Genomic DNA, 9,435 nt, shown 5'->3' with positions numbered 1-9,435 from the left:
AACCTCGCAAGAAGAAGGAATTGGCGCCGAAGGCCAAGCTCATGTGGAGAAGAAAGGAGGCGCCAAGTGCTTTATCAAGTCGAGAAGGCCGCGAGGGGGGATGTGGTGTGGAAGGCAAGCAAGACTTGAGGACGGCAAGGACGTGTCATGTTCATATCACGTCACCTTTTTCCAGAAGACCCTCACGCGTTGGGGACAACGCTTCTTGAAGAAGGGGAGAGATGATATGGATATCCGGGCCTGGTACTCTAGGACAGCCATTGATATGATATTTTGGTCTAAGGTTGTACCAGTAGTTTATTACTCCCTCCGTTCCTTTCTATAGTGCCTATAGATTTTCGGCATTTGTTTCAGAATATAAGGTTTTAGCTTAGCTTTTTTTCAATTACCCCCTCCCCGTTCAACTCCCAAATCGTTCAGCTCCCAAAATTGTTATGGTAAGTTAGGAAGATATGGATTTCCCAAATTTTACATTGATCTCAAATCGTTCAGCTAGGGGTCTTGTGTACAAAATACTCTTGCGCTAATTTCCGTGCCAAAAAACAATAGGCACTATAGAATGAAACAGAGGGAGTATAATCTTGTTATTAGGAGATAATAATGTAGCCAGGTCATGCTGTGGGCCATCTAGGGTTTTAATAGAGTCTGTTTGACTTGGGCCTGTCCAAGTCGAACTAGGTTAGGCCCAATAAGGGGGTCGGCCGGCCACCTCTCCCTCTCATATAAGGAGATGGCACGGCTAGGGTTTAGGAGAGTTCAAGTTTAGTCTAAAAGATTAGGGTTTCCCTATTGCGTGTGATCACGTGTATCATCCCTCCGGGGGTACGGCGCTGCCGTTATCTATTATATCCGCTGCGAAGGTTCTTGTGTTCATCAAGGATTGTCTAGCTCTTGATTTGAGGCGTATCGTTCATCGATCCGTTGCTTGCTGGATTCGTTCCCTCTTCTCCATGCTGCGTTCATCGCGTTGTTGGGAGGATTCTCTACCCCAGGTTCTCGCTGTGAAAGATCGGGCATCAACCAAGGAGGATCCAGTGGGTCGTCCCCTTATCAGGAGGCCTCCTCTGCTGGTCCCCCTGACACTGGCGCACGGTCCATGATGGCCCGGTATTGGCAACACCGGTACGTGTCTTCATCTCCGACGCATCCCCGGGCCTGGCAAGCTCGGATCAGCTCCTTGTCCTCATCGGCCTCGACAAGGTCTTCCTATGTGAATTGTTGCAGATAACGTCTATTTCTTCTAATGAAAGGCAGTGCTCATGCCACTCGAAAACGAAGTACTATATATTTACTCGAAAATAGTTGGCCACAAACATTACGGTACTTTGAGCCAACAACATTACATGAAAACTATTTGAAGATTAATTTGAAGTTTAGGTTGCACCAGATAGATCTACTACAAATTGTAGCAATTTAGTTAAAATTTAATCAGTTCTGAAAGGGCAGAAGCTAAAGAAACTGAAATGTTGCATGAGTACGGGGCAAAGCAGGTAGGAGAGATCATTGGATCACCTTCACTACACTAGTGTCAACCTCTACTTGTGAATAATAATGTTCTATAGGATTTACAAAATTTACATATACTGATATTTTGATTGAAAAATAGTCCAGGAGAAAATTTTGATACTGATTCACCTATATGCATTCTCAAACTTGCCTTAAATATCAATCAGGCGAACAATCCCAGTCATGTCCAGTAGCAGGCATGACATTATTTACTTACAATTTACAGGAGGAGCTTAAGAAGAACGTACACAAGTTTCTAATGCATTATTGATATAATGTACCTAGGAATGAGTTTTGATTTGGCATGTTTCGGTCACCTCATACCGGTGGCAGATCCGCAAGGGCGTGTCTTTCGAAACAGGCCTCTCCTCGGACCATAGTTCCATCTTCGGATCCCCGGTTCCCCAATGCGGCAAACATTTGTTAACCTGACTTTGATCGAAGCGGTTTATCATGCTCAGCCCTGAACACTTGTCTACCAGCTTCCACTCCCCTGATCATTAAGTTTACCAGAAGATGGGAGAACAAATTAAAGAACCATCATAAATGTTACAAATGTCCTGGGTGGCAAGCCAAATATGCTGGTAAGGCAACAAGAAATTAGAAACATTGTGGAGAGTGACAGAAATTTACCGTTAGGTCGCAGGTCTCCCTCTAATGTCACTTCTTCGAACTCCAAAGAGATCTCTTGCTCTGAACCATTGATGGCCGTGAAAGCAACAACCACCTCAGTTGGGTGTAGAAGCGTAAAAGTAGGATGAACTCGCAAACAGACCAACCTTCAGAGGAGAAAAACCAAACATTGACGAGACAAGATTAATGCTAGCAAAATAAGCTCCATTAAGCAGTTCAGTGAGCTCTATTCAAGATGGATCAAATTATGCACACATTTTGGTCAAAATAAAGATGCATCAATTTTACTACACAATTACACTATAAAATAACCTTTTTCCTCTTTTCAGATAATATATAAAATGACCCTTTAAAAGATCACTTCCCCGGTGTAAATGTTGTGTTGAATATGAAATAATTTATGGTTATCTGAGGTTATCTTCTGATAAAACAAGCACTCAACCACTCGCCTTGAGAATCCACCAGAGCCAGGCCCAACACTTCTTGCTTGGATGCTAGAGTCAATCTGCAAAATTTTGGGATTGCCTTTCAGAATTGATATCTGACGCTGAATAACCAGTCCACCCCCAATGTCTCCTTCCAGAAAAGCAGATTCCTCCTCGCCTAATTGCTCCAGAGGCCTAGAACCCACAAACTATTCACTGACAGGCTAAAGAGTATCACACGAAAAACAAAAATTTGCCCAGTATGCAATGATTACTCATGTTACCTTACGATCTTGTATTCTTCTGTGCAGCCAGCAGACCTATATTCAGTGCCACTGTACTCTTCATAACCATGGATTTCAATTCTGCTGTGCAGCCATTGGGAATCTGAAGATATCGAGAGACCAAGTACACACGGTGCTTAAGTTAATAAGGTAATTTTCGGATATATTTAAAATTCATTGACTGTCATTTGTGAATTAATGCACGAATTATAACCTTCTAACTCATGTTTTAAAGCAACTAAGAACTAACTTCAAAAACCATTTTGCACTAGACATACTGACATACCAACAATAGTTCAAGAACTTTTTCTGAAGAAAAGGCAAAAGGTTTACGTTGGTTAATTGATGGAGTTGTACATAAGAACAACAACTCAGGAGCTTACAAACATTAATGCCTACTCTCGTGTATAAGGTGACCCAATTTTTCTGCCCCCACAAAAACCCAATTATCCACCTCTGATCTTGGGCGAAAGCCCTGCTCTGATCTTGGTCAGTGCCGACAACGGCGACGTCCTCGGGCGTCGTTGTCTTCATTGGAAGCGTTGTCTGGTTCCGTGCCCCCTAGTCTGGTTGTGGTGCTCTTGCTTGGGCGAGCTTGGCAAGTTCTAGCCCCTGTGCTTTGCGTCTCGGGGCAGCGCTAAATCCCCCTCGGGGCAGCGCTAAATCCTTGTGTTCTTCTGCAACAATGGCTGACCTCTCTTCCAGGGATATTCGTGGCAGCGGTGAGGTCTCGGTGATCATCCTTCGATGGCGCAGGAGGTTCTCGTTGCTTCGCATAGTGTTGAGGATCGCTCTTTTGGTGTTCTCATGTTTGAGGCCAAGAGGAGGTGCATCGGTCTTCTCGGTGGAACTCTGCCCTTCGGCCGCGACGTGACCTCGGCAGTGGGATACCCTTCGACGGTGGCCGCGACTCTCCTAGCTCTGCAATGTGTAGAATGATCGCTCGGCAAGCGGGTTTCATTTCTCCGCGTCCTCTCGACTTCGAGATCCTTTCGACTGATCCAACTCCACCCCTTCCTGCTTTTCTCGGTCTGTTCCGGCGTTGTTGGGTGCTAAGTGTTTAGGCTTGGTGGTGGCGCTTGTGCTCTCTTTCTCTTTCCGTTCTTTGTGTTGGTGTGTGATCTTCCTTTTTATTCTACTCTCTTGTAACCCATGTGTACTCTGGTTCACTTGAACCCATCTTGTTCTGAAAAGCCTTATAAGCAACTTGACTTAATACATGTTCAGGCTGGCTAACGCCCGCCGTAGTTACAGTAAAAAAAACGTGTGAAAACTACTAGTAGTACACAAACATCACAAGACTAATATAAGGTCATGCATCATACAGAACGAAAGAAGCATACCAGATGGAAGATGTGTCATTGAAATAATACGACCGCCAATCCATGGTACAACCTTAAGAAACCAGTCCCCACTCTTCAACTCAACAAGTTTTCTAGAGACCTCAGCACCTTCCAGTCTTGATGGCTCATCTATATCAGGTATAGGACGAATCATCTCTGTACAACCATCACAAGATACCAACACAAGACACATTTAGCCAATTAGAACCGCGGTTAAAGTAAAAACTTCAAGATCTAAAATATTAGAGCCATAGATAAGAGGTAGGATACCTAAACGTTTCTTGAGATCAATTTCACTTGTTGCAACCAAGGTGGAAAGTTCAAGCTCAGAAGGCATCACAAAATGTACCTGTTCGCCATCGACACCATGAGAACTTATCTGTGTTCAGCGAAATAATTCTTAATATCCTAAAAAAGGTTTATGTTTATATTGCATAATGTGATAAAAAATAGGAAAAACTATACATTACCATAGCACCTCCACCAAGCAGAATACTTATGTTTAAGTTACGTTTTGGTCTATTCCAGGATCCTTCAGTTTTCAAAATTTTCACAGAAACCACTGATGAGTGGACTTCGGCGACATAATATGTCAGTAGATAGTCCCCCTGTGTGAATCCGTATCCATCCCCGGCATCTTCAAACAAGACACCTTCAGCTTTACCTGTAAAAAAAATTCAGTCATGGCGCAGAACAGAAGATATGCACACCATATTGCAATGTTTTAATGAAAACTGGCTAACTAACACATTGTGGATGTTATTCTACTTGTTCCGAAGCATATTTGTGAATTCTTTATTTTTTAAAGTTTACTAATGGTACCTTGATCAAATTTTCATAATGGGGATAAGAGAGGCATAACTGTGGATCACATTAAACATAACCAAACCCTCGATAGACCACGGATCATGAATCCAAGTTATTCCAGGCAAAATTTAAAGAAACATACCATTTTCATCCAGTGCAACAAGTAGCGACAAATTGTCCTCTAAACTTGCTTCACCAACATGCTTAATTGGAAGACCTACAGGAAGTATTGATCCTCCTCTTAGATATAGCACCGGCAGATCCTATATCATTAGTTGTGAATAAATAAATTAGTTCTAGAATAGCTTTCAAGGCAGCTCAATAAAAGTTTACCAACCAACTTACAGGGTGTGAATCTTCAAAATCAAAAGGTAACCAAATGCCCTTTGGGAATTTATGTGCACATTCATGAGCTCCTTTATCAGGTAAAGTGCTGCCAAAAGGAATGTTTTACGTCATATAAAAGCATAGAAATATTAGATACAGATGGTGCGCTATTATTTGGCTATTGATTTCTATGTTTAAAAGGATAGCAAAAGCATTTTTCAGCCAACGATGAAGACCAGATTGCAAGCTCAGGCACGCAATGCAAGCAAATCTTGGTTTCCAAGAGAATGACGCAAAGAGGTATGCCGTGAGCCAATTGATGTGAAACCATTACCTTGCACATACTAAAAGTGGCCCCAGGAGAAAGGAAGTCTCAACTTTTCTCAATTCCAAGTCTTGCGGATCTACAAAGCAATAAATAAGATTAATCTCTACTAAAAAAAAAAATGAAACCGTGTCTAGGAGGAACTAGACACTTTTTGATATAGTAGAAGAAGCGGGACTTGGCATGACAATTCCGAAATTCGTCCCTGATAGGAATCGAACTCCGGTCGTTAGGGTGCGCCACTGCGACCCCAACCACTGGGCTAAGCCCACGTCGTCAAGATTAATCTCTACTACTTATAAAGGCACAAAGTGCCGTAGGAAAATTAAATCATAGCCATCTATCTAGATCTATCATACGGTCCACACTCATGCATTCTCCCCTCCCCGAATCACGTGAATTTACAACCCGCCCGCATCTCACGCGCATGCCTTTCAATCCTTTTGGTCAATCTAAAACAACAAAGCCGACGGTTCTCTCCTTCTCTTCTTCCACTCCTCCCACTCATGCATTCTCCCCTCCCCGAATCACGTGAATTTCCATCCCGCCCGTATCTCACGCACATGCCTTTCAATCCTTTTGGTCAATCTAAAACAACAAAGCCGACGGTTCTCTCCTTCTCTTCTTCCACTCCTCCCACAATCTCCTCCTCCTCGCTGGTTGCCGCCTTCAATCCCCCACCGCCGCCCACACTGCCCGGATCGCTCCTCTCTCCGCCGTGCCTTCAGCGCCTCTCCCTCATCAAACCGCCAGCCCATCATGCATCGCCGGCACGGGTCAACCGGTAGCGCTCCTCGCTGGATCAACGCGCTCCTCACCTGCCCTCCGTGCTCCCCACTCGGTCATGCTCAATCAGATGCCGGTAAGATCCGGCTCCGCCGCCCCTACTGGCGCGTAGGCGTCGTCTTGGATGCCACCGCTGCCCCAATCGCCGAGCTCGCGCCGCCCGCCCCTACAGTCGTTGCCACCCGAAGCTAAGCCAGCCTGCAGGAGCTACGGTAGCCCGCCTCTCTTCAGTTTTTTTTCTGTGTATTTGTCTATCCGATCTTCGTTTCTATTCTTGGATGAATTGTAGTAGTAATAGCACGAATTTATAAGTACTGATATTCCTGTGGTTTGTGCGTAAGAAAATAATGAATCTGGAGACATTGATAATTGAATGTTACATCGATCTACTTTCTCATTATGTGACGCTGGACAACTATATTCAACCCGTTCAGTCCACATGTTTGGCTTAATCATCATGGATTGTATTTATCTGCACGCTGGTTATTTGCATATTCAGACTTTAGACTTCTCCTCTGTACAACCCTTAAGCTGAACTTGACATAGGGTAAACTGTAAAGATGTTTTATGCTCAGTTAAGGAAAGTTTTTGCTGAATAGAAGGTAGCAATTTTCCACGCATCATCATCTGCCCCGCGATGTTGGTTCCCCATGCGACGGTAACATCTTCACACCGTGATCTTATCTTGTTTTGGATGTGTTATGTTTTGTTGAAGTTTGCTGTGATTTCGTCTGAAACAGTTTAGTGTCCTGTTGAAATAAAGAATTCTACATAATCTGCATTCCAGATTCAAAGCATGTAGGCCACGGTCTGCACTGAATTGGTTCGGAAAGTTCAGATGTAGCATCCTATCTCCTGCTTGTGCTCTTCTTAATTTTCAAGTGTCACAGTCTGATTTTTAAATGACAATTTCAGATCGTTAGACAGTGGGATATTTGGGAAAGACAGTCTTTTAAAATTCCATGCAGACCATCAGGACTAAAGGTATAGGCTGATTTATCTTCATTGCAATGTCTACATTTTGATTCTGTTGTCCTACATTATTGTGGACCTATCATGATTTTACTTTCTGTCTAGAAAGAGCAGAATCTGAACGAGGGAATGGAATCATGTCTGCTTGCTTGCCATATTATCACAACAACTGAAGCTATAGAATGTTGCTTTCTTGCCATGGACAAATCAGCATTTTGATTCGCTGTCTTTCATTCTTGTTGATATTTCATGATTTGGTTTGGGTGCAGAAAGAGAAGAATACGAAGAAGAAAAGAAAACCATTTCACCATCAAAATTCAGAAATAAAGACATGCGGTAGAACATGTCCTCCAAGAGCTCACGAGGGAGTATCCAGATCAGCTTCATCGCATTTCAGGCCGAGAGGGATTAATTATGAGTTCATTTGATTTTTTTGTCACTAGGTGCTTATGTGGCCTTTAATTTTTCTACACTGAAATAAAGAATTTCCTATGGTTAGTACAACGACTCAGAGTAGGTCTTTTGGTAATTTCATGGTAGGAAGAAATCAATTGTATACATGTTAACTTTCTACCTGAAGAATTGCGGTGTATCTTTGATGAACATCTGGCCGACCTTATTTATTACTGTACCTAACTAATTTATACGCTGGTAGGTTACGCCGAATTACAATAAGTAATTAAGTGCACAACTTGTAGCAGATATTATGTGTTGTGTGGAAGAAAATTCAGGAGTATTTTTTTTTGTTGTATTATGGTGATCTCGAGTAGTAAGACATATAAGCAATATTCTTGATTTGTTATATTATGGTTGTTGAACATAATTCCTGTATCAATCCAACATTTTTAGAATTAGGCTTTTCTGAGTTGGCACCTACATTTCAAACATCTTTTGGTTGTAGAGTCGGTACCATAGTTTTAAATAGCGGGCTATGAAAAATAGCGGCAGCCCTCTAAATCAGGCTATAGCGGGTTAAATGAGGCTATAGCGGCTAATTTGTACATGATTTCATTTAGCGGCAACAGCTATAGCGAGGCTATAGCCAGGCTATAGCCGGCTATTTGAAACTATGTACCCCATTACACATAAAGTAAGGAGGAAGAGTGCCAAATGAAGTTCCATGGTAACTCCAATACAAAACACAAACTACTCCTAGATGAAAAGATTGGGAGATGGGAAACACTTCATAGTGACATATCCAAAGTTTTAAATAGCGCGCTATCGCTTCGCTATAGCATCACTATAGCAGATTCACAAGACTCCCGCTAAAGATAACCACTTTTAACGCTAAATAGAATCTCTCGCTAATAGCTCGCTAAATCGCGCTAAAACGCTAAATAGGGCTAAAAATAGCGCTATTTCTCCCGCTAAGACCAAATATTTTAAAAGTTAAATCTACTTATGTAATATGTATTTATGCACTACTTTTATTCCTAAATCATCATAATTATTGAGTACAAGTTTGGTACCATTGAATCATTAAATTTCTTTTCATATTTATAGATGATGTGAATGTTTGATGCCTAATGTTTTTTAGGAGTTTTCTTGTTTTATAAAAAAAACGCTAAATGACTTAGCTTCGATATAGCATCGCTATAGCTTCCTTAGCGCCTAAAAAATATTGCCGCTAAGAAGCATAGCTCGCTATTTGACACATTGGACTTATCTGATTTGTACACTATTAACGATTTGCTAACTAAGAAAATCGTGCGTTGCACGTGCAAGCTTACTAGTAGTAATAAATAACATAAATTCTCCAAATAAGGGTCACCAATGAATAGGGGCAGCAAAGAAAAAAAAACTTCTTCATTGTCTAGTTTTGAATCATCAAATTCAATCGAGTTCTATTTTCATAGACCCTATTTAGGTGGGAATTTCACATGTTTCATAGACACTAGTTCCTTCAAATTTTATATGAAATTATTGTGTTCCAAATATGCCCTTGTCATAGTAGTGAATAAATAATCTTAATCTTTTTACATGTGTACCAAGAAAACACAAAAAAAAGGCATCCATAATTCACCATT

At 41.8% G+C, this 9,435-nt stretch overlaps 1 long non-coding RNA gene and 1 pseudogene across 1 annotated transcript; one reads left to right on the top strand and one right to left on the bottom strand.

Moving 5' to 3' along the window:
* Positions 1–1,787: 1,787 nt before the first annotated feature.
* LOC124695972 overlaps positions 1,788–9,435 on the bottom strand; it is a 30,765-nt pseudogene continuing 23,117 nt past the window's right edge.
* Positions 6,266–8,011, top strand: LOC124698847. Its single transcript, XR_007001139.1, has 2 exons — positions 6,266–7,420; positions 7,678–8,011. It is a non-coding gene; the product is annotated as an uncharacterized LOC124698847 (long non-coding RNA).

Source organism: Lolium rigidum, chromosome 3, assembly GCF_022539505.1.
Source record: "Lolium rigidum isolate FL_2022 chromosome 3, APGP_CSIRO_Lrig_0.1, whole genome shotgun sequence".
NCBI lineage: Eukaryota > Viridiplantae > Streptophyta > Magnoliopsida > Poales > Poaceae > Lolium > Lolium rigidum.
Note: the sequence above shows the minus strand (reverse complement) of the source record. Positions and strands in the feature narration are given on the sequence as shown.